General features: G+C 44.3%; 1 protein-coding gene across 9 annotated transcripts in view; it reads left to right on the forward strand.

Moving 5' to 3' along the window:
* The first annotated feature begins 10535 nt into the window (after window positions 1–10535).
* Nrf1 (nuclear respiratory factor 1) overlaps window positions 10536–25653 on the forward strand; it is a 127439-nt gene continuing 112321 nt past the window's right edge. For 3 of the 9 annotated variants that reach the window (XM_069996751.1, XM_069996745.1, XM_069996743.1), the window contains exon 1: window positions 10564–10661. The gene's annotated coding sequence lies outside the window, so the exon portion shown is untranslated. Of the gene's footprint in view, window positions 10662–11147; window positions 11370–25653 lie in introns of those variants that run through there. The other 6 variants (XM_069996755.1, XM_069996756.1, XM_069996753.1 and 3 more) reach the window with 5 other exon arrangements.

Genomic DNA, 25653 nt, shown 5'->3' on the forward strand with positions numbered 1-25653 from the left:
ACAGAAATATTTTCTATAAAATGCATGATTAGATGATTTCACAGTTACAAGAACTTCATAGTGTGTACTCAACATAAACTAAGCTGGCTGGAAAAAAAAAAACTAAGCTGGCTGGAACATCACTAATTGATAATGATTACCTTTGGGATCACTAGTGTATATGTGGTCTGTCATTCAGACACCATTATCTGGTGTAGGACTTTATATTGTATATCTTTGCATACACATGAATGTTTGTTTGCTTACATATTTCTCCTTTCCCTTTTTTTTTTTTTTTTTTGGTCAGTCATGGGGCTTGAACTCTGAGCTTGGGCGCTGTCCCTGAGTTCTTCAGCTCAAGGTGAGCGCTCTACCACTTGAACCACAGCGCCACTTCTGGTTTTCTAGTGGTTTATTGGAGATAGGGGTCTCATGGACTTTCCTGCTGGGGCTGGCTTTGAACCATGATCCTCAGATCTCAGCCTCCTGAGTAGCTAGGATTACAGGCGTGAGCCACCAGCACCTGGCTCTCCTTTCCCTTTTTAAAACTACAAGCTAGGGCTGGGAAGGTGGCTCAGTGGTAGAGCACTTATCACTTGATGCCTTGCATGCTCGAGGCCCTGGGTTCGATTCCTCAGCACCACATAAGAAAAAAGCCGGAAGTGGCGCTGTGGCTCAAGTGGTAGAGTGCTAGCCTTGAGCTGAAGAGCTGAGGGACAGTGCCCAGGCCCAGAGTTCAGGCCCCACGACCAGACCCAAAAAAATAAAATAAAATAAAAAATAAAAATAAAACTACAAGCTATATGCTGTGTGCTGGTGTCTAAAGCCTGTAGTCCTAGCTACTCAGGAGGCTGAAATCTGAGGATCAAAGTTGGCTAGAGTATCCGGGCACTGGTGGCTCACACCTGTAATCCTAGCTACTCAGGAGGCTGAGATCTGAGTATCATGGTTCAAAGCCAGCCCAGGCAAGGAAAGTCCATGAGATTCTTATCTCCAGTAAAGCACTAGGAAACCGAAGTGACGCTGTGGCTCACACAGTAGAGCACCGACCAAAAAAATAAATAAATAAAAAAGGTAGCTAGAGCAGACAAATGTGAAAGATTCTTTTTTTTTTTTTTTTGTCGGTCGTGGGGCTTGACCTCTGGGCCTGGGTGCTGTCCCTCAGCCAAATGTGAAAGATTCTTATCTCAATTAACTAGCATAAAGCTAAAAGTAGAGGTGTGGCTCAAGTGGTAGAGCACCAGCCATGAATGGATAAAAGCTAAGCAAGTGTGTGAGGTCCTGCCAGATACCGGTGGCTCATGCCAGTGGCTCAGGATGCTGAGATCTGAGGATCTCCGTTCAAAGCCAGCCAGGGCAGGAAAGTCCATGAGATTCTTATCTTCAATTAACCACCAGAAACCCAGAAGTGGCTGTGGCTCAAGTGATAGAGCTCTAGCCTTGAGCTGAAGAGCTCAGTGACAGCACCCAAGCCCAGAGTTCAAGCCTCAGGACCAAAAAAAAAAAAAAAAAAAAAAGTGTGAGGTCCTGAGTTGAAGTCCCAGAACCAGCACACATACATTCATACGCCCCCCTCCCCCACTCAATACAAGTGATGCCCTACTGCCTGCACAGTTCTTGTGTAGTCTATGATATTACCTCTTCATTTTGTGCATATATCACTTGGACATGATTTCATGGAATACTTCCTCATCTTTTGAACGTAATGTTTAATAGCATTTCTGATTTCTCCACCTTCTTGTCTCCTACATCCAATCAATCAACTGCCAAGTCATATTAGTTGCATATTATTTTTCATACAGTGTCTCCATTCCTAGCACTAATTAGACAGTCCCCATTTCCCTGGATTGACACACTAGCTTCCTGTTTACTCTGACCTCCTTTGGCTCATGCTATTCTGTTCAACTCATCTGAAGTACTGCTCTGATTAGGTCATTTCCCAGCTTTACAATCAGCACTATTTTCTCATTGGGTACAGAAATGAAAAACTAATTCTTTTTTTTCTTTTTACTTTTCCTCTTCCTGGATGCATTGTACATTTGAGTCATCAGCCTGATAATTGTAGAGCAGACCCTGGGAGTTATCATCTGAGTATTGTCTATGAAACTATTTTACCTTGACATATGTAAATATTGCCATCAAGTTTAAACCCTTCTCCTCCTTCTGGGTTCAGCTCAGATTATTCAGTTCCGTCCTATGAAGTTCTTCTGACCCCTGCTATTAGGGGGGTAAACCAATAATAAACTTAGCACAGCACTCAATTGAAGGAGATGCTCATGCTTAGTTAGCTTCATATAACACCAACCCTGCACTCACAACCCTGGAGAGTGGCTCTTTAAATGTTGTTCCTCCAGGCCTTGCTTGTATCTCCCTAGTCCCAGCTCCCAGGAGACTGACTGGCCAGTGCTGGTGGCTCATGCCTGTAATCCTAGCTACTCAGGAGGCTGAGATCTAAAGATCACAGTGCAAATCTAGCCTAGGCAGGAAAGTCCATGAGACTCTTATCTCCAATTAACCCAAGAAAACCAGAATTGGTGCTGTGGCTCAAGTGGCAGAGCGCTTGCCTTGATCTGAAGAGCTGAGGGACAGCGCCCAAGCCCAGAGTTCAAGTCCCATGATCAGCCAAAAAAGAAAGAGCTGATTGGCAGATTGTGATGTGGCAGGTATTTTGTACCTGTCTATCTTGAATACTGAAATACAAAATTATCTTTTCCCCATAGCTCTAAGTTCCTTGATGGTGGTGCCACCACTGCCCTTTGTTGGCTCACACCCAACAGATATGATTCCTTAAAATTCCTTAGGTTGGAAATATCTGCTCAGCAGAAATCCTAGGAAAGGATTTTCTGCAAAAAAGGCAGTTTATTAGGGGCAACTCAGGAACTTATGAAACTCCAAAGCAAGGGGTTCTGTGTGTCTCAAAAACAGAACCAGATGGGCTGGGAAGGTGGCTCAGTGGTACAGTGCTTGCCTTGCATGCATAAGGCCCTGGGTTCGATTCCTCAGCACCACATAAGCAGAAAAAAAAAGCCAGAAGTGGCGCTGTGGCTCAGGTGGTAGAGCACTAGCCTTGAGGTGAAGAGCTGAGGGACAGTGCCCAGGCCCAGAGTTCAGGCCCACTACTGGACCCAAAAACAAAACAAAACAAAAACAGAACCAGAAACTGGAGCATAGTGGGGACCCTGAGAAATCTCTGCTTCTCTGTGTGTATCTACTCACTCTCTAGTTACAGAGATACTTCATTCCCTACTTCATTTGGTGGAAAGTGGCTACTCCCTGTAGCTTATAAAACCACCTAAAATGTAGCACAAATACAAAGCGGGGGGGGGGGGCACCTAGCTATTCAGGAGGCTGAGATCAAGGTTCAAAGCCAGCCTGGGTAGGAACAACGTGAGATTCTTATCTCTTATTATCACTAAAAAAGCCAGAAATGGAGCTGTGGCTCAAGTGGTAGAATACTAGCCTTGAGCACAAAAGTTTAGGGATCACTCCCAGGCCTAGAATTTGAGAGAGAGAGAGAGAGAGAGAGAGAGAGAGAGAGAGAGAGAGAGAGAGAGAGAGAGAGAGAGAGAGGAGGGGGTAGAGGGCGGGAAGGGGAGAAGGACAAAGAGAAGAAGGGAGGGATAGATAAGAGATTTCAGTTGCATTTTCAAAATCTCCATGAAGGGATCTAATTGGCCCAGTTTGAGCCAAGAACAGATCTCTGGACCAATCCTCTGTGGCCAGAAGACAATGACAGTGTTAGGGACCTCAGTGGTATTCAAGACCTTATCTCTATAGCTCCATCTTTAATGTGACTCAACCAACTTCTGGACCAATCCTCTGTGCCCAGAAGACAATGACAATGTTAGGGAACTCAGGGTATTCAAGATCTTATCTCTATAGCTCAATCTTTTTTTTTTTTTTTTTTTGTCGGTCGTGGGGCTTGAACTCTGGGCCTGGGCGCTATCCCTCAGCTCTTCAGCTCAAGGTGAGCGCTCTACCACTTGAGCTACAGCGCCACTTCCGGTTTTCTGGTGGTTTATTGGAGATAGGAGTCTCACGGTCTTTCTTGCCCGGGCTGGCTTTGAACCGTGATCCTCAGATCTCAGCCTCCTGAGTAGCTAGGATTACAGGCGTGAGCCACCAGTGCCCGGCTATAGCTCAATCTTTAATGTGACTTAGCTCTCAGCTTCTAGCTTCTGTGTCTCTTGGCCAAGCATTCTAAATTCCTGTGACAGACTTGACCCAGCTCCAGCCAGGCAACTACCAGCCAAAGGAGGGTGATTGGAGGGGGGCTAGGAGTAGAATATGACTGGTTGGGACCATCTCTGTAAATGGGGGCAGGTTCCAGAGAAGGGAGATTGTTGAAATCAATAGCCACCTTAGGGGACTGTTAGAAGAGACTAAATAAATGGAATGATGGAATGTTCTCACTAAACAAACAAAAAAACAACTCCCTAAGTTTAGGGAGTTATTAGAAAATCTACTCACTCTATCACTCTCAAAATTGAATCAATCTCTGAGCCTGGTGAAACATTTCTTTCCAAGATCTCAAATCCTTCCCTGTCCCCCGCCTCTATGATCCCACACAATTTTCACTGAGGGCTGACTTGATTGTTCTGTCTTTTCTACCTCTGTTCAACACTGATGACTTCCCCCAATACTATGCTTTCTCTGTTACAAGTCTGAAATAAAAAATGTCCTCTTCCTAAAGTGACTTCCCTTTAGATGACTGTCAAGGACATTTCCATTTCCACTATTTAATCCTTCTAAATCTGCAATTATGTCTGCCCTTTTCACTCCTAGTCCCTCAACATTCCCATCAGTTACCAAGGAGTACTGAAGTTTCCATCTTTACCTCCTTCATTGATCCTTCATCTGTTCATTTCCAACTCTAGTCTAATTCTGGTCTTGTAAGGAGTTCATTATCTTATTTATTTATTTATTTATTTATTTATTTTTGGGTTCGGTCATGGGGCCTGAACTCTGGGCCTGGGCGCTGTCCCTCAGCTTTTCAGCTCAAGGCTAGCACTCTACCACTTGAGCCACAGAACCACTTCCGGCTTTTTTTCTTTTTGCTTATGTGGTGCTGAGGAATCAAACCCAGGGCCTCAGGCATGCAAGGCAAGCGCTCTACCACTGAGCCACTTTCCCAGCCCCATATATATGTATATAAATTTTTTTAATTTAAAATTTTTTCTTTTTTTTTTTAGCCAGTCCTGGGGCTTGAACTCTGGGCCTGGGCACTGTCTCTGAGCTTCTTTTGCTCAGGGCTAGTACTCTACCATTTAACCCACAGCACCACTTCTGGCTTTTTCTGTGTATGTGGTACTGAGGAATCAAACCCAGAGCCTCATGCATGCTAGGCAAGCACTCTACCACTAAGCCACTGAGCCACCTTCCCAGACCATCATATTATGTTTCAAGGGTTGATATGAAGGCTGTAGGTGGGGCATGACAGTGATCCTATCTACTCTGGAGGCAGATGATCAAATTCCAAAGCCAGCTCGGACAAACAAATCCCAGAGACTCTTATCTCCAATTAATCATAAAAAACTAGAAGTGGAATCTTGGTTCAAGTGGTGAGTTCCAGCTTTAAATAGAACATGAAAAGGCCCAAGGCTCTAAGTTCAAGCCCTACTATTGGCACACGCCACAGAGAGAGAGAGAGAGAGAGAGAGAGAGAGAGAGAGAGAGAGAGAGAGAGAGAGAGAGAGAGAGAGAGAGAGAGAGAGAGAGAGAGAGAGAGAGAGACTGATAACTGATAGGAAGGCAGAGTAGATAAAATAGAGGGACATTTGGCTTATCACCTGAATTCCAGGAGTCCTGCTTTGGCCAGTCTTCTCCATTCCCCGTGAGGACCAGCCACTCTGTGGGAGGAGGGAGGAAGTGGCTGGCCTCTCTTTGAGAAGGGCAAGGGCATCCCTTATCACCACCATGGAGGTACTGAAGGTTAGGAGGACTGCACTTAACTATGTGGGAGTCTTTTCTCTTATAAAGGCTCTAACCTGGAAAATGAATCTTACTCCACATCTCTATTTTTTTTTTTTCTTGCCAGTTCTGGGGCTCAAACTCAGAGCCTGGGCACTGTCCCTGAGCTTGTTTTGCTCAAGGCTAAGGCTCTACCACTTGAGCCACAGCGCCACTACCAGTTCTGTTTATGTGGTTCTGTTTATGTGAGAAATCGAACCCAGGGCTTCACGCGTGCTAGGCAAGCACTCTACCACCAACCACATCTCTAATTTTTGTTTGGTTTTTTTTTTTTAACTGTATTTTTTTTTTTGTCTTTTCTTTTTTGGTACTGGGGATCGAACCCAGGACATTGCACTTGCTAGGCAAGCGCTTTGCCACTGAGCTACATCCCAGCCCCACATCTCTAATTTTAACAAGATTTTCTCCTGTGAGTTTTGGAGAAACGGAAATTTTTGCTAGCTGTCTCCACCTAGGGAGGAGTAAGGAAGACAAGGCAGGGAGGAACTTGAGAAACCTTTAGATTCTAGTGGCTAAATTCATGTTTTAGATCTACCTCTGGTGAAGCCACACTGCTATGACTTAAGTCCTTATTCAAAACAGTCAAAAGCTACATGTTGCACTGTGTTAATTCTCAAGGAGGCCTTTAGGACCTGTCCACCTTTCTTTATTTGAATGTTTTCTGGATTGTGGCTGGGAGGCAAGCATAGGAAAAGAATGTCACATTTAATCATCCAGTGAAGAGACTACTTAATCAAGAGGGGAAGAAAATGGAGATATCAGAATGTTATCACTTTTTTTTTTTTTTTTTTGTCAGTCATAGGGCTTGAACTCTGGGCCTGGGCACTTGTCCCTCAGCTCTTCAGCTCAAGGTGAATACGCTCTACTACTTGAGCTACAGCACCACTTCCAGTTTTCTGGTGGTTTTTATTGGAGATAAGAGTCTCACAGACTTTCCTGCCCAGGCTGTCTTTGAACCGTGATCCTCAGATCTCAGCCTCCAGAGTAGCTGGGATCACAGGCAGGAGTCACTCAAAACTGTCCAAATGTTATCATTCTTAACCTAATCAATAGGCAAGAAATCTAGATAAGAAATGATAAGCATCTAATTCAGAGAAGAGAGTCTGGGAAAACTACGTGAACACAGCATTTATATACTAGGGACTTGGTGGGATTTGTTTGTTGTTTGTTTTCTGGTCCTAGGGCTCGAACTCAGGTCCTGGATTCTATCCCTGAGCTTTTGTGCTCAAGGATAGTACTCCAATCACTTGAACCATAGCTCCATTTCTGGCTGTTTAGCTCTTAATTGGACTTTAGTTCTTAAAAGGACTTTTCTGCTTGGCCTGGCTTAAAATGGTGATCCTCACATCTCAGTCTCCTGAGTAGCTAGGTTTACAGGTGAGTCATAAGCTACTGGTTTGGTGTATTCATAGTAGTAGGAAATTCTCTGTGGTAATTCTTAGCAAAATAAATAAATTAATTAAAAATCTCTGGCCAAGGCAGCCTTTGAAACAAGAATCCTCTAATCTTGTAAAGGTAAACCAAATTGGATTAGGGGCAGTAATCTCAGTGTGCTTGAAGATCACAGTTCAAAGCCAGCCCAGGCTTTGTTTGTTTGTGGGGCCTGAACTGTGGACTTGGGCGCTGTCCCTCAGCTCTTCAGCTCAAGGCTAGCACTCTACCACTTGAGCTACAGCCCCACTTCCACCTTTTTCTGCTTATGTGGTACTGAGGAATCAAATCCAGGGCTTCATGATGCAAAGCAAGCACTCTACCTTTGAGCCACCTTCCCAGCCTGAGGATCCTTACATGAAATCTTCTTGTTTTTGCTGGCCATGGGGCTTGAACTCAGGGTCTGGGTGCTATCCCTGAGCTTTCAGCTCAAGGCTAGCATTCTACCACTTGAGCCACAGCACCACTTCTGGCCTTTTCTGTTTATGTGGTACTGAGGAATCAAACTCACAGCTTCATGCATGCTAAGCAAGCACTCTACCACTGAGCACTCTACCACTCTACTCGCATGAGACTCTTTTTTTTTTTTTTTCTTTTCTTTTGGGTCCAGTCATGAGGCCTGAACTCTGGGCCTGGGCGCTGTCCCTCAGCTCTTCAGCTCAAGGCTAGCACTCTACCACTTGAGCCACAGTGCCACTTCCGGCTTTTTTTTTTTTCTTTTTGCTTATGTGGTGCTGAGGAATCGAACCCAGGGCCTTGAGCATGCAAGACGAGTGCTCTACCACTGAGCCACCTTCCCAGCCCTCGCATGAGACTCTTATCTCCAATAAACCACTCAGAAAACAGGAAGTGGCGCTGTGGCACAAGTGGTAGAGTGCTTGCCTTGAGCTGAGGGACAGCTTTCAGACCCAGAAGTCAAGCCCCACAACTGACCAAAAAAAAAAAGTCATTCAAGCTGAGGTGTGCAGAATAGATTAGAGAGGGCAACCATAGTGGAGGAAGGTCATGGCACAGTATTTTCAGGAGATATGACAGCAGCCTGAACCAAGAAAGCAAAATGACAGGGAACAACAATGATAAATATCTACTTGGTCTGCTTATGTGTGAGGTGCCATCATACTTCTAGCTTGGGCACCTGGGGAGTTGATGGTGATATTCATTATCTTAGAAAACACCCAAGGAGGGTGTGTGTGTGGAGGAAAACATTCAACTTTTGGATATGTCAAAGTATTGAGGAAAATGAAATTTTCTTGACTAGTAATGCTTCCTAATTAAGCCAATTTCTGTTGCACTGTGAGTCATTTAGCAATTCCTTAATGCAATGGTTCTTACACTCTAGTGTACATAAAAACCACCAGTTAGAGCAGGGGGTTGGTGGGTTCACATCTGTACATCTGTAATTCTACTCAGGAGGATGAGATCTGAGGATCTCAGTTCAAAGCCAGGCAGGGTATGAAAATCCATGAGACTCTCCTCTATTAATTACTAAAAAGCCAGAACTGGTGCTGTGGCTCCCAAGTGGTAGAATACTAGTAGTCTTGAGCACAAAAGCTCAGGGACAGGGCATAGGCCCTGAGTTCAAGCCCCAGGACTGACACACAAACACATACAACCCACCTCGTTAGGAGTGGATGTAGTTATATTTTAAAAAAAAAAACGTAGATTCCTAGACCAGTGAAGCTAAAATTCCATTCAATTGGTGCCTCAGGCTTAAACCATGAATCTTAGTGATTCTGATGGAGACAGTCTCCTGATGTTATTTTAAAAACCACATCTCTAGTCTCCAACACTCAGTTAACTGAGTATAAAAAACTGAAATAAAAAATATATACTTTGGGGCTGGGAAGGTGGCTCAGTGGTAGAGTGTTTGACTCACATGCATGAGGCCCTGGGTTCAATTCCTCAGCACCAGGTAAGCAAAAAGAAAAAAGCTGGAAGTGGTGCTGTGGCTCAAGTGGTAAGCGCTGGCCTAGAGCTGAAGAGCTGAGGGACAGCGCCCAGGCCCAGAGTTGAAGCTCCATGACTGACCAAAAAAAAAAAAAATAAATAAAGACAAGCTACATTAAAAATCGAACAAACATAAAAAAAATTAAAATATATACTTTGTATTTTCTCCTTTAGTACTGAGGATCAAACCCAATGCTACACTTGCCAGGCAAGTTCTTTGCCATTGAGCTACATCCCAGCCCCAATAAACTACTCAGAGAAAATCCTGAAGTGGTGCTGTGGCTCAAGTGGTAGAGTGCTAGCCTTGCTTGAGCAAAAGAAGCTCAGGGACGGCGCCTAGGCTTCGAGTTCAAGCCCCAGGGCAGGCAAAAATAAAAACAAAAATAAAAAAGAATTAAGGGGAGATGTCATATGGAAACCTATTTTCACCAGAGTTTTTTAAAAGTAAAAAGGGTATTGTTTTGTCTTCTGAAAAAAAATAAAACTTTTTTTTCAACACTCTGCTGTTTACTCCTCTTTATTTTTTAGGCACCCTAAATAGAAAGAAAGAAAGAAAGAAAGAAAGAAAGAAAGAAAGAAAGAAAGAAAGAAAGAAAGAAAGAAAGAAAGAAAAGAAAGAAAGAAAGAAAGAGAGAAAGAGATAGATCGATCCTCCCTCCCCCGGCCCTAGCAGGTGCATCTCCAGAGCACCCACAACAATATTCGGCACAGAAATGGCCCCCCGAGAAAGGTTCGCCAACAGATGAGGGAAGAAGTGGCTATTATGCTGTGTAGAAAAACTTTTCACGTATCTGGGTAGGGCTTTGAAACGTGGAAGCCAAGGACACCGCGAAAGGACGGCGAGGCTGCGACGGGCCGGGCGGCGCCCGGGCACCGGCGGGGAGCCCCTGGTCTTCGGGAGGTTCCCCACTCCCCGGCTGGCGGGGCACAGACGGTACAGTTACCAGATCAGCAACCATTTTGGGCTGCGTGCGCCTCTCCTCGGCGGCGTCCACGTTTGGCTAATCTAGCTCCTTTCGTAGTTGTGACCTGAGTCGAAGTGGGTGAAGCCGCAGAACTCGGGAAGTCGGCGGGGGACCTGCGGGGACCCCGCCGAAAGCCCCCGCCCCAGCCAGCCGAGCCGCGCCAACCTTGGCATCATGGCGGCCATCGGGCGGGGAGGCCGAGCCGTGCGTCGCGTGCGTGCCTCCTCCTACCCATCCCCCCTCCTCGGCGGCGGCGGCGGCGGCAGAGGCGGCAGCGCTCGCCATTGCCGCTGGTGGCAGGAGGCTGCGAGGAGCCGGCGCGGTCGCAGTCTCCACGGCGCAGGCCCACGGTAGCGCAGCCGCTCTGAGGTGAGTGCCCTACCGCGCAATCTCCAGCTATTTCAGCCCCGGCGCAGCCGCAACACGCCGCCCGCCCGCCGGCCGGCCGGCCCGCCCCGCAGCCGGCACCCTGCCGCCCCCGGCTTCGGGCCTGGGCCCCCGCTGGATTCGGCCCGCCTGGGGCGGGGGGCCCCGGCCCGGCCCAGTCAAACCGCCACCCCGAGGATGAGCAGGCCGCACTAGGCCCCAGGCGTCCTGACGGGCCCGGGAGGGAGGCGCTGCCCTCCCGAGAGCCCCAGGGTTCCGGCTTCTCCTGCCGCCTTTGGCTCTCGGGGCCGCGGCCTCCTCCCGCCGTGGAACCCCGGACCCGGCCTTCCCGCGGGCTTCAGAGCGGGCGGCCCAGGAGAGCGCGCCGGGCCCGGGAGTGGGAGCGGGAGGTGGGCGGGCAGCGCGGGACCGGAGCGGCAGCTCGGCGCTCGCCCCCTCGGCTCTTCCCGGGTCTGGTCAGCGGGCGGGCGGCGCGCTGGGGTCGGGCGGGGCGCGGGAGCCGCTGTCTTCCTGAGGGAGTGAAGGCTGCCGGTTCGGGCGACCTTCGAAGCTTCCCTCCTGCCGGGGTGGCGTGGGCTTGTTACCCAGGTAGACCGGGGGACGCTGAAATATGGCGCGTTGCCCACCTTCTTGCAAGTTGTTAGCAGGCGACCGGGCGGCAGTTGGAGGAGGACGGCGCAAAGTCCTTTTGTACGCAGAAATAAGGAGCGACATTGTGTTTTCTTCTGCAGCGACGTGCCCGGCGAGGGCCCTCGGTTCTTCCCGTGCCTGGGGTGGCGGTGCCCCGGGTAGGGGAGTGCGGGGTGACGCGCCCCTCGGACGGATCCGAACCTTTTCTGCTGGAAAGACAGAGGGTCTGAGGGGGGTCTTGTGAATGTCCGCGGCCTTTCGGGGGTGGGGGTGGGAGCAGGGACTGGACCTTGCCATCGATGCCGTGCACTTTACTGTGCAGTGATGTCCACTGCCTCTCTCACCTGTTGTGTGGTGGTTGCTGGTCCCAAAGTTTCTACGGTGCATACGACTGTATCCACCAGAACTTGAAGTTGTTTGAAAAAATGTTTCTAGGGTTTATATTGATATGTGCTCCAACCAGTTGGAGGAGCTGTTGCCTGTTGTTCCATCCTTTTCTTCCCACCATTAAATTTAAAATACTGTGTATTAATTGTTTACTTTAGAGCCGGTGTCAGTTGTGCTGAATTGTTTATGTAGTCCGGGCAAACTTCACATATTCTTAAGGCGTTTAGGAAAGATCCTAAGGAGGAAGGTTGTGGGAGTGAACCTGTCAGTTTGGACAGGTGCTGGGTGAGAATGGGGGCAGCTTTTGGCCCAGAGCATCTCCTGGGCTGACAGTGGTCCTTTTTCCCATTCCACCTCAGTCTTGTCTCTTAAATTCTTTTTTCCTATAATTGAACTGGGATAGTAAGTTACTGGATTGTTTCTCCACTCAAGGGAAGGGAGGTTCATGGAGATGAAGTTGTGTGTGTTGGCTTTTTTTTTTCTTAATTGAATAATATTTTGACTCGGTAGAATTTGAGTTCTTGACAAGCTACCCTAAAAGGCAGTAAAAATACGACTATTTGTACCTTCATCTAAGTACAATTTTCTTATGAGTGCAAAAGGAAATGTATAGTTATCACATGTAGTGTATTTGCTCTTGAGTTTTGTGTGCAGATGTTTTCTGTGTCCAGGGCTTGTCTCTCCCTCTTTTTCCCTTTTTTCTTTTAGTGTTAGGAATGGTACTTAGGGGACTTGTGTATACAGACCATCCACCACTGAGCTACATTTCCACCACTGAGTTCACCACTGAGCTACTTTTCTTTTGATTGGAATTAGACTGTTGTTTTCAACAGGGCTTCTGACTCAAACAAAAACAGACAATCAGATTAAGAATAACTGTTTACTTAATCTTTTGGCTCACCTTATTTGAAATCTTTTTTTTTCTTAAATCACAATCTCAAAACAGGTATGGAGAAATGAAATTTACTTTTTGCTTAATAGTGAGTGTCCCATAGGAGCTATATAGAAGATAATGTAGGCCCTTGTTCAGATATAGAAGGAATAAGAGAAAAGATTTCAGTTTTTTCTGTTGTTCATGTTTATTCTGAAGTACCCAAAATGGTAAGGTTTTGTTTTATTAAAGCGTAAGCATCCACTGATAATTAGGGAACTGAAGGTGAACTTCCAGTGATTTAATAAATAATGTATCTCAGTTGGCATTGCCCGTTTTTCTGTAAGTCTAACCACACTTAACAGATTGTCTTAAGGAAACATTTTAGATGAAATAAGGACAAATGGGTGATCGTCTTAAGGGACATTTCTTGTGGTCTAGAATTAAATTCTTATACTTTATTTATAATAGGGCTTCAGTAGTTGTTGCAGAATGATGTTGATGATGAACAGCACTTACTGAAAGTGAATTTTTTTTTAATGAGTATTTGAAAGGCCTACTGATTTTTTTGGTGGAGGAGGGGTAGGGACTAGTATGAACTGTCAGCCTTAAATACTCTCCAGGAAGTTGTATGTATGTCAGCTTCTGTTAGATGTCTTTAGACAAGGCCAGCACTTTAAGCTAAAGCTGGCTTAGTCATTCACTCATAGTTGGAGGGTGAGGGGGAACTCTATGAGCTGTTGAGTTTTATAAATGTCTACTCTTAACTTCGAGAGTTTAAGATCCACCTTCCTAGGCCTGCAATCATTCCAGAAAATGTTTGTGTGTGGCTATGTGAGAGGCTTATTATTACATAGATAAATCATGTAGGGAAAATCAATCTTATAAATAAGGACCAATCTTCTGTAAAACACCCTTCACACAGGGTTTAATGCTTAAGGACATTTTCTTTAATGTTTTCATATTGAAAGATAAAACTAATATTTTTTTCAACTCGGGCTTATCCATATATAATTTTCCAGTAGTGCTTAGTAGAACAGAAATGAAAGAGAAAACTCCCTCCCTCCCTCCCTCCCTCCCTCCCTTCCTTCCTTCCTTCCTTTATTCCTTCCTTCCTCCTTCCCTCCCTCCCTCTCTCTCCTTCCTTCCTTCCTTCCTTCTTTCCTCCTTTCCTCCCTCCCTCCCTCCCTCCCTCCCTCCCTCCCTCTCTGTCTCTCCCTCCCTCTCTGTCTCTCTCTCTGTCTCTCTCTGTCTCTCTCTGTCTCTCTCTCTGTCTCTGTCTCTCTCTCTCTCTCTCTCTTTCTTTCTCTTTCTTTTCTTTTCTTTCTTTCTCCCAGTCCTAGGCCTTGAACTCAGGGCTTTGGCACTGTCCTTCAGCTTCTTTTGCTCAAGGCTAGCACTCTACCACTTGAGCCACAGCGCCACTTCTTGCTTTTTCTGTTTATGTGGTACTGAGGAATTGAACTCAGGGCTTCATGCCTGTTAGGCAAGCACTCTACCACTTAGCCACATTAAGTCCAAAGTTTTTTGAGCCTTTTGATACAGTTAAATTTTATTAATATATTATGTAGCATATCGTTCTTATTTAACCATGGTGAATTGTCCCTTCTTTGGTTTTTAAGTTAGTACTTTCATCCGTAAGTTTTTGTTTTTGTTTCCCTTCAGTACTAGGGTTTGAACTCAGAGCTTCTTGCTTGCTAGGCAGGTGCTCTTTTGGCACCTCCAGCCCACCCTTCAGCATTCTAAGGTGAACAGGCTAAAGAGAAATAGTAAAAGCAGTTAAATCAGTTTCAAGTGTTTTCAGATTACAACACTGGCTTTTGAAAACTTAATCCTAGAGCAGCAAGAGTGTTGCTTTGTCTGAACTCTCAAAATAATGTGGACAAATTTGAAAATGAGTTTTTGGCAGTTCAAGAAAAATGCATTATGTATTACCTGGGGGGGATAGATAGTTACTATTTATCTGTGTATATATTTTTTTCTGAAGTTCAAAATTTAGAATTAGGTTAATATTTTCAATCCCACTCAGTGCTATTTAGTTATGGAAACATCAAAGAGGGTACATTATGTGGTCTTTATTCCTTAAATGTCCCAAAACAGGAGCATTTATATATTGTTATAAACTTTGAAGAGGCAAACTTGTAGCTTTTTTGGATATTAAACAGGTTGCAGTTGTAGCAAGTGTATTCCATTCATTATCCCTTGAGACAAATCTATTGTATTACTAATAACAGTCATTGAGAAGATAACTAAGCAGGAATAATTTTCTTTCTTTCTTTCTTTCTTTTTTTTTTTGGTCGGTCGTGGGGCTTGAACTCTGGGCTTAGGTGGCTGCCCTGCGCTCTTCAGCTCAAGGCGAGCACTCTACCACTTGAGCCACAGTGACACTTATTCAGGTTTTCCAGAGGTTTATTGGAGATAAGAATCTTACAGACTTTCCTGCCCAAGCTGGCTTTGAACCTCCGATCCTCAGATCTTAGCCTCCTAAGTAGATAGGGTTACAGGTGTGAACCACGGTGCCCAGCAGGAAAAATTTTCTTTATCTCAGACTTGTAGTTTGGTTTGCTTAAACAAAAAATAGTTTAGACCTCTATACCTGCTACTAAATGATCAGACAATATCTTGAGGAAACCAAGAAATTACCCTAGTAAGGGAGGTTGTATGTATGTTGAAGGAAGTTTGTGGGAAAAGAAATGGCGAGAGATGATGTGAGTAGAAGAATGTAGATTTATAGGTTGGTATGATCACTGGCAATATTTTGGAAGTAATGTGTTTGGGTTTTTAGTTTTTTTTTTTCAGGGAAGCTATGTGAACTACTTTGAGTGGTCAGTTTGGTGATTTAGATGTGTTCATGTAATTGTATAGTATAGTATTCAAGTTTGCTGATGTCTGGTTATAAATGTGCAAAGTTTGCTGATGATTTTAATGGATATTAAGTTCTCTTTAAGTGGTGCCTGGTAGATAAAACTGTATTGGGCCTTTTCCCCCCTTTCTGGAATCTTTGTGAAGATTCCAGAAAGTTTTGTATATATACTTGTTAAGATCATAAAAAAACAAAAACAAAAAACTTGTGTTTTACTGTTGACAAGGCAGTCTTTGCTTTTTAAAACTTAGTCTGTGTTGCTGCTGCTGTTGAATGCTAATGTGGTTAGGCTAGCAGCTAAATCTACAAAGAACCAGGGGAAGTGAGGAAATGTCCCCATGAAACATTGCTTAAAACTGTTTAAGAATAGACTAGAAATTGGGAAGGTAAGCAAAGGTACTTTGAGAAATAACATCGTATGTTCTCCCTTTGTAACCTGCCATTCATTGTTAAGATGTTGATTAAAAACATGATATTCTAGTATATGTCAGGTGCTAGTATCACAGAGGAGGCCTTGTCTGAAGGGGAGAAAGATAGATGGGTCCAACTAACTAACATTGCTTTTGAAAGCAAAATAAAGTTGTATGAAACTAGGGAGGGAGGGAAAAATTCCTTTTGGGCAGGGACATATTGAAATGGGTGATTAGGGAAGACTTCATGTAGGATAGATTTGAGGATTCTATAAAGAGTTAGTAGATGTTTTACTGGTGGAGAAGAACAGAGTAAAGTAAGATCAAAACTAGTGTAATTTGAAAACTAGCAAGTCAATTTTACTTGTAGTAGAAGTGGAAGATCATAAAGTTTGTAATCCATGTACTTTATTCTATGGGCATTTGGGAGGCCATTTAAGATTTGAGTAGGAAATCTCTTTGGTTTTTATTTATTAGTTTTTTGGTTTTAACTTGGGCTAGGCAGGTGCTTTACCACTTGAGCCACTTCCTTATTAAAAAAATCCCTTCCTCCTTTACCCTGTTTCTCCCTCTCTTCTTTTCTTTCTCCCTTCATCTCATTCCTTGTATGGTAGTTTGAAGTCAAGGCTTGCATCAACTAGTCAGGCATTATACCACTGAGCAAAAGCTCCCATACTCTGGTTTTGAAATATGCCTGTAATCCTAGCTATTCAGGAGGCTGAGATCTGAGGATACGGTTCAAAGCCAGCTTGGGCAAGGAAAGTCCGTGAGACTCTTATCTCCACTAAACCACTAGAAAACCGGAAGTGGCGCTGTGGCTCAAGCAGTAGAGCGCTTGCCTTGAGCTGAAGAGCTGAGGGACAGTGCCTAGGCTGAGTTCAAGCCCCATGACCGACAAAAAAAAAAAAAAAAAAAAAAAAAAAAAAGAAAAAGAAAAAAAAGAAAGAAAATTGGGTTGGAGACCTTTGAGACGAATTGTGATGTCAAGGGAGATGATTTCTTGAGATTATTTGTACTTTACAATAGTCAGATTTGGGTTACTGATGAGTACGGGTTGTTAAAGATTATAATAGATGATACATTTAAGAGGGAATGTATAAGAACAACAACATGAAGGTAACAGGATATAGTATAATTATCTAGGAATGGATTGGAGACCAAGGGGATATGGGATTAAAGAGATTTACATTTTTCAACAATGTTACTGGATCACATCTGTAATCTTTTTTTTTGGGTCCGGTCGTGGGGCCTGAACTCTGGGCCTGGGCGCTGTCCCTCAGCTCTTCAGCTCAAGGCTAGCGCTCTACCACTTGAGCCATAGCGCCACTTCCGGCTTTTTTCATTTTGCTTATGTGGTGCTGAGGAATCGAACCCAGGGCCTCAGGCATGCAAGGCAAGCTCTCTACCACTGAGCCACCTTCCCAGCCCCACATCTGTAATCTTAGCTACACAAGAGGCTGAGATCTGAGGCTGGGAGTTCCAAGTCAGCTTGGGCTAAAAGTTCCCTGAGACTCTTAAGTCAACTTAACCTCAAAAAGCCTGAAGTGGAGCTGTGGCTCAAGTGGTAGAATGCTAGCCTTGAACACAAAGGCTCAGAAGGACTGAAGCCATCCTGGGAAAAACGTTTATGAGACTCCCATCTCTAACCAGAAAAAGCTGGACTGGAGGTGTGGCTCAAGTGGTCAGCATCAGCAGTGAGCAAGAAAGCCAAGCAGGAGCTCAGGGCATGGAGTTTAAACCCCAGTACTGATACAAAAGAAAAACAAAACAGAAACTAATATAATATCAAGAGTGAGGAGAAATCAAAGAGTAAACTTAGAGAGCTGTCTGCATCTGATAGGAGTGGAAGAAGAGGCCCTAGGAAGGAAGATGGAAAAGGAATGGCTGCATAGTTAGCAGCTAAGGATTGAAGAAGCTAAAAATTAGAGCACTGCTGGGATAAAAGCATGATTTGATACAAATTTTTTGTGAACATATATGTATGCATGCTTTATTTTATGTATGTAGTATTTGCCATGTATCATGAAACTTCAGACAAGATTTCTAGAGCATTACTGTATATTCAGAGCCTATAAACCAGTTCAATTGACCCAGGATAGAGCTAAGTCTAATTCTTCTCCTTTTTTCATGAGGAAGTATCTACTTCCAGTGACAGGGCCATATACAAAATCTTAATTGTTGGGCTTCTTTCATTTCCTTTATTTTTTATTGTATTTTATTTGTCTGTTGTGGGGCTTGAAGTCAGGGCCTGGGTGCTGTCCCTGAACCTCTTTGTGCTCAAGGGTAGTGCTCTACCAGTTGAGCCACAGCTCCTCTGGTTTTTTGAGTGATTATTTGGAGGTAGGTCTCACAGGGAGGTTTCTGCTCCGGCTATCTTCGAACCTCAGCCCTCAGATCTCAGCCTCCTAAGTAGCTAGGATTATGGGTGTGAGCCACCAGCACCCGGCTTTCATTTCTTTTATACTGACATTATAATGAATCTTAAATTTTAAGACTCAGACAATTAACTTTCCAATCTCTGAAAATAATTTTTTTTTTTTTTTGGTCAGTCATGGGGCTTGAACGATGGGCCTGGGTGCTGTCTCTCAGCTCTTCAGCTCAAGGTGAGCCCTCTACTGCTTGAGCCACAGCACCACTTCTGGTTTTCTGGTGGTTAATTGGAGATAAGAGTCTCACGGACTTTTCTGAGTTGGCTTTGAACTCTGATCCTCAGACCTCAACCTCCTCAGTAGCTAGGATTACAGGCATGAAGAATTTTCAAGTTTTGTTTTGTTTTGTTTTTTTTGTTGGCCATGGGGCTTGAACTCTGCTGTGCCTGGGCACTGTCCCTCAGATCAAGGCTAGCACTCTACCACTTGAACCACAGTGCCACTTCCAGCTTTTTCTGTTGATGTGGTGCTGAGGACTTGAATCTAGAGCCTCATGCATGCGAGGCAGGCACTCTACCACTGAGCCACCTTCCCTTCCCCTATCTAATATATGGATATATTAAATACAAGAGTTTTTAACCTATTGGTTCAGAGATACATTTTGACTGTATGACCTTGAATCTCTTGAAATTGTATGAAAATTTTGTCTGAATGCCTATGTGAGTTTGGGTGGAGAGGGTCAAATACCACTTTGAAAATTCTTAAGGAGCTCTTGACACTGAAAAGTCAAGGGCTTTTTCAGAAATGTTAATGATTAAATCAAGTGTTGGTTATGTTAGTTGGCTGAAATCAGTTACTCAAGTGGGTGTCTCTGGTGAGGAACTTTGGGAATATGAGGATTTCCTAGAGTAGAAGTAGGAGCATCAGAGGAAGATTGATGCTCAAATTAACAACTTGGGAATTTGCCAAGTTTTAGGTATATATATTTTTTTAATACGCTCAGACACAAACTAGGATGTGACTGTGCATACAACATAGATACAGTAGGTTTGGGGAAATGATCAAATAACTATTGACTGGTCTCCCCAGTATGTGTGTGTATACACATACATACATATATTTGAGGGGCAGTATGAGATTCAAGCTTAGGGCTTTGTACTTTCTTGGCAAGCAGTCTACCACTTGAGCGATAGTCCCAGCTCAGATCACCATTTTCTTCTTTTTTTTTTTGGCCAGTCGTGGGGCCTGACCTCTGGGCCTGCGCGCTGTCCCTCAGCTCTTCAGCTCAAGGCTACCGCTCTACCACTTGAGCCATAGTGCCACTTCCAGCTTTTTCTGCTTATGTGGTGCTGAGGAATTGAACCCAGGGCCTCATGCATACAAGGCAAGCACTCTACCATTGAGCCATCTTCCCAGCCCCACCTCTTTCTTTCTTTCTTTCTTTCTTTCTTTCTTTCTTTCTTTCTTTCTTTCTTCCTTCCTTCCTTCCTTCCTTCCTTCCTTCCTTCCTTCCTTCCTTCTCATGGGGCCTGAACTCTGGGCCTGGGCGCTGTCCCTCAGCTCTTCAGCTCAAGGCTAGAGCTCTACCACTTGAGCCACAGCGCCACTTCTGGCTTTTTTTCTTTTTGTTTATGTGGTGCTGAGGAATTGAACCCAGGACCTCATGCATGCAAGCAAGGCAAGCACTCTACCACTGAGCCACCTTCCCAGCCCCAAGATCACCATTTTTTTTAAAGGTAAAATAGTCTTGGAAAGAAACAAATTGGATCATAGGTTGTGCACGTTGAAAAAAATTCACTTTTAGCTGGGCCCTGGTGGCTCATGCCTGTAATCCTAGCTACTTTGGAGTTTGAGATCTGATCACAGGTGCAAAGCCAGGGGCTGGGAAGGTGGCTTAGTGGTAGAGCGCTTGCCTTGCATGCCTGAGGCCCTGGGTTCGATTCCTCAGCACCGCATAAGCAGGAAAAGCTGGAAGTGGCATTGTGGCTCAAGTGGTAGAGTGCTAGCCTTGAGCTGAAGAGCTGAGGGACAGCACCCAGGCCCAGAGTTCAGGCCCTACGACTGGACCAAAAAAAAAAAAAGTTGAACAGGTGCAAAGCCAGCCTGGGCAAGAAAGTCTGTGAGACTCTTATCTCCAGTTAACCACCAAAAAGCCGGAAGTGGAATAGTGAAAAAGCTAAAGGATAGTGCCATGCCCAGAGTTCAAGCCCCAGTATGGGGGGTGGGGGAGAAGGGAAGGAATTGCATATAGTTTAGAAGACTTCTAAGGGGTACCAATGTTTTAGTCTCCTTATAAAGAACAACTCATTTATTTGCACTCTGCTTTCTTTTTTTTTGTGGGTCTGGTCGTGGGGCCTGAACTCTGGGCCTGGGCGCTGTCCCTCAGCTCTTCAGCTCAAGGCTAGCACTCTACCACTTGAGCCACAGCACCACTTCCAGCCTTTTCTGCTTATGCGGTGCTGAGGAATGGAACCCCGGGCCTCATGCATGCAAGGCAAGCACTCTACCACTGAGCCACCTTCCCAGCCCTGCCCTCTACTTTCTACTGATGAAGCAGAAGGGCAATTTAATCCTTCTATTAAAACTATTTTGGGAGGCTGGGAAGGTGGCTCAGTGGTAGAGTGCTTGCCTTGCATGCATGAGGCCCGGAGTTCCATTCCTCAGCACCGCATAAGCAGAAAAAGCTGGAAGTGGCATTGTGGCTCAAGTGGTAGAGTGCTAGCCTTGAGCTGAAGAGCTGAGGGACAGCGCCTAGGCCCAGAGTTCAGGCCCCACAACCAACCAAAAAAAACCCCACAAAACTTTTTTTTTTTTGTTAGCCAGGTGCCAGTTTCTTAGGCCAGTAATCCTAGCTACTCAGGAGTCTAAGATCTGAGGATTGAAGTTCTAAGCTAGCCCAGAAAGCTAGCAGGATAGTCCATGAGACTTATCTCCAATTAATCACTAAAAGGCCAGAAGTGGAGCTGGGGCTCAAGTGGTAGAGCACTAGCCTTAAGTGAAAAAGGTCAGGGTCAGCATCCACACCGAGTTCAAGCCCCAGGACCAGCACAAAAGCCAAAACAATAACAAAAATATAAACATTTTTGTACCTTTTAAGCAAACCCTTTTCTATCCCTTTATTGCTACTACTTATCCCAACCTCTGGTAACCATTATTATGTTCTATTTGATCTGTTTTTTAGGTCTTTCTGAAATAGGACAAGTTTATTACTCTTTTGATTGAGGCAGGGAATACTTGAATTTAAGTCCTTGAACTTTTTTTTTTCCTAAGTGGTCCTGAACTCAGTGACAGAGTGCTGTTTCTGTGCTCTTTTGTTCAAGGCTTGGTTGCTTGTTTTGTGCTCTACTGCATGAGCCATGCCTACTTTTGACTTTTTGCTGATTAATTGGAAATTCTCTGCTCCTCTCTTCCTCTTCAATTCTGGGGCTTGAACTCTGGGCCTGGGGGCTGGTCCCTCAGCTCTTCAGCTCAAGGCAAGCACTCTACCACTTGAACCACAGCTCCACTTCCAGTTTTCTGAGTGGTTTATTGGAGCTAAGAGTCTCACAGACTTTCCTGCCCCTCCTGGCTTTGAACCGTGATCCTCAGATCTCAGCCTCCTGAGTAGCTAGGATTACAGGTGTGAGCCACCAGCGCCCAGCTCCCTGAACTTTTTTGCTCAAAGCTGGTGCTTTACCCCTTGAGCCACAGCTGTACTTCTGGCCTTTTTTTTTTTTTTTGGTAGTTAATTGGGGATAAGAGTCTCAAAGAGCTGGACGCTGGTGGCTCATGCCTGTAATCCTAGCTACTCAGGAGGCTAAGATCTGAGGATCATGGTTCAAAGCCAGCCTGGGCAGGAAAGTCTGTGAGATTCTTATCTCCAATTAACCACTAGAAAACTGGAAGTGGCGCTGTGGCTCAAGCAGTAGAGCGCTAGCCTTGAGCTGAATAGCTGAGGGATAGAGCCCAACCTACACACAAAAAAAAAAAAAAAAAAAAAAGAGCCATTGGTACCTGGTTCAGCCTCCAAAGTTTAAAGATAATTTAATGCTAACACATTGCTGATGTTTACTTTTCTGAAGCCTTAAGTAAAATTTAGGCATTTATTCATATTACTCAGAAATTTTCCATACTATAATCTATTTGATTCCCAAAATATTCTTTGAAATTAGAAGACAGTTTTGTTAAATTGTCCCTAGTTTTGTTTTCTTTTCTTTCTTTTTCTTTTTGTCAGCCCTGGGGCTTGAACTCAGGTTCTAGGCACTGTCCCTGGCTCTTTTGTTCAAGCCTAGCGCACTACCACACAGTGCCACTTCTGGCTTTTTTGTTTGTGTGGTACTAAGAAATTGAACCCAGGGCTTCATGCATACTGGGCAAGCACTCTATCGGTAAGCCCCATTCCTTGCTTCTTGTCCCTAAGAAGAGAGAGAGAGAGAGAGAGAGAGAGAGAGAGAGAGAGAGAGAGAGAGAGAGAGAGAGAGAGAGAGAGAGAGAGAGAGAGAGAGAGAGAGTGTGTGTGTGTGTTGGGTATGGTAGAACCCAAAGTGCTACATACATGCTAGGCAAGTTCCCTATCTGAGTTGCATTGCCATGCTCTAAATGAAATATCTAATGCCAGTTGGCATTGATTGTAAAGGTATTATACAAAGAATGATACAAATAAACATACACAAAAATTAACTGAATAATACATATATAGTTTGTAATTTTGTTGTGGATTATCTCTTTAAAATTGACACATTGTATATGGTGGGCTACAGTGTAATATTTTGGCAAGTGTGCAATGTGCACTGTTCAAATAAGTAATTAGCATTACCATAAAACATTTATAATTTGTTCATGTAAGCATTAAAAACCCCTTTCATAGTTGGATAATAGTTTGGGTACCTTACTATGCTGTAGAACATAGTTTAATCCTTCTATTGAACTCTACTTTTGTACCCACTGGCCAACCTTGCCCTACCCCGTGTGTGTGTGTGTGTGTGTGTGTGTGTGTGTGTGTGTGTGTGTGTGTGTGTGTGTGTGTGTGTGTGTGTGTGTGTGTGTGTGTCTGTGTGTGTCTGTGTGTGTCTGTGTGTGTCTGTGGTCAGTCATGGGCTTGAACTCTGGGCCTGAGTGCTGTCCCTCAGCTTAAGGCAAGCACCATACAACCTGAGCCAAAACACCACTTCTGTTTTTCTGGTGGTTTATTGGAGATAAGAGTTTCATGGACTTTCCTGCCCGGGCTGGCTTTGAACTGTGATTCTCAGATCTCAGCTTCCTGAGTAGCTAGGATTACAGGCGTGAGCTACTGGTGCCTGGCCCTACCCCTTTTTTGCTACTACCTTTCCCAGCCTCTGGTAACCACTGTTCTGCTGTACTTGTAAGAGGTATCAAATACTTTGCTGCTGCATAAGAGAAAATGTTTAATATAATGTCCTTCAAATTACCATGTTCCTGCAAAATAGATTACATTTACTAAATCTACAAAGGTCCAAAAAAACCTCAAACCTTTTGTCTTTTGTTTGGAAACTCTTTATTTCCTTCTTCTCTTTCTCTCTCCTTCTTCCACCTCTCTCCTTTGTCTTTTGCTACAACTCTGAAATAAAAGTTTTGGTAATACATTTTCTATATAAAAATAGACCCTAGGGCTAGAGTTGTACCTCAAATGGTACCCAAGTGATAGTGGGTTCAAGAACAAGGATTTGGGTTCATTCTCAGTATTGCACAATAAACAACCAAATAAAGCTGGCTCCAAATCAATCAGGTGGACACTGGTGCTCAGGCCTGTAATCCTAGCTGTTCCATAAGCTGAGATTTGAGGATTTTAGTATGAACCCAGCCTGGACATGAAAGCCTGTTGATAGTGTAATCTCCAATTAACTAGCAAAAGGGTCAGAACGGGGGCTATGGCTCAAGTAGTAGAGCTCTAGCCTTGAGCACAAAAGCTCAAGGACAGTGCCCAAGCCCTGAGTTCAAGCCCCAGAATGGCAAAACAAAACAAAACAAAAACCAAGGTTTGTTAAGAAGGAATAACATCATAGCATCTTGGCTGAAAGCTGACATCAGGTACAAAGTCAAAAGAAGCAATAATTCTGATAATATTGTGTGACTGTTAAAATATTTGCTTTTAATTTTTGTCTCAAGTTTCTTTTAAATAAAAATTCCTTCTGAAATAAATGCTTAATCTGTATTACATGAAATAAATATATTTTAATGTGAATGTGTAATATGTGTTTACTGTAGAAAATTAAACATTTAAATCTAACAGAGATAAGATTTTAGATATTTTTCTAAACATATATACACAAAATATATACACCTAATATATTTAGCATTGGATGATACTGTGCATACTGTGTGGGGCTAAGTATCTTTATTTGCTTGTTTTTGTTTTTTGCCAGTCTTGGAGCTTGAACTCAGGGTCTGGGCACTGTCCTTGAGCATCTTTTTCTTTTGTTCAAGGCTAGCACTCTACCAGCACTATTTCCATCCTTTTCTGATTATGTGGTACTGAGGAATTGAATAAAAGGCTTCATGAATGCTAGGCAAACACTCTACCACTAAGCTACATTCCCAACCCTTATGTATTGATATTTATTACGTATTTTTTAAATTTTATTTTATTATAAAGACGCTGTACAGAGGGATTACAGTTACATAGTAAGGTAATGAGTACATTTCTTGTCCAGTATTGTTACCTGCTCCTTTGTTTTCCTCCTACTACCTATTTTTTTCCTCTGAGACTTTTTTTTTTGTGCAAGTCCTGGGGCTTGAACTTGAGGCCTGAGCACTGAATCTGAGCTTTTTTTTTTGTTGTTGTTTGTTTGTGTTTGGGTCCGGTCGTGGGGCCTGAACTCTGGGCCTGGGCACTGTCCCTCAGCTCTTCAGCTCAAGGCTAGCGCTCTACCACTTGAGTCACAGCGCCACTTCCGGCTTTCTTCTTTTGCTTATGTGGTGCTGAGGAATCGAACCCAGGGCCTCAGGCATGCAAGGCAAGCGCTCTACCACTGAGCCACCTTCCCAGCCCTTTTTTTTTTTTTTTTAATAAAACAACAACAACAACAACAAAAAACCTCAAGACTAATGCTCGACCACTTGAGCCAAAGCTCTCCTTCTGCCATTTTTTTTTTTTTGCCAGTCATGGGGCCTGAGCTCTGGCTGGGCCTGGGCGCTGTCCCTCAGCTCTTCAGCTGAAGGCTAGCACTCTACCACTTGAGCCACAGCGCCACTTCTGGCTTTTTCTGCTCTACCACTGAGCCACCTTCCCAGCCCCCTTCTGGCATTTTTTTGCGGGGGTGAGGGAGAAGAGGGTTGGTTGTGGGGCTTGAATTTAGGGCCTGGGTACTGTCCCTGAGCTCTTTTGTTCACCTAGTGCTGTGCTACTATGAGCCATACAGCTTCTGTTTATGGTAGTTAATTGGAGATAAGACTCTCATGGATGCCAGGTACTGGTGGCTCACAGCTGTAATCTTAGCTTTGTGGG

Source organism: Dipodomys merriami, unplaced genomic scaffold (genome assembly GCF_024711535.1).
Source record: "Dipodomys merriami isolate MVZ:Mamm:240054 unplaced genomic scaffold, mDipMer1.0.p SCAF_5, whole genome shotgun sequence".
NCBI classification, from domain to species: Eukaryota; Metazoa; Chordata; class Mammalia; order Rodentia; family Heteromyidae; genus Dipodomys; species Dipodomys merriami.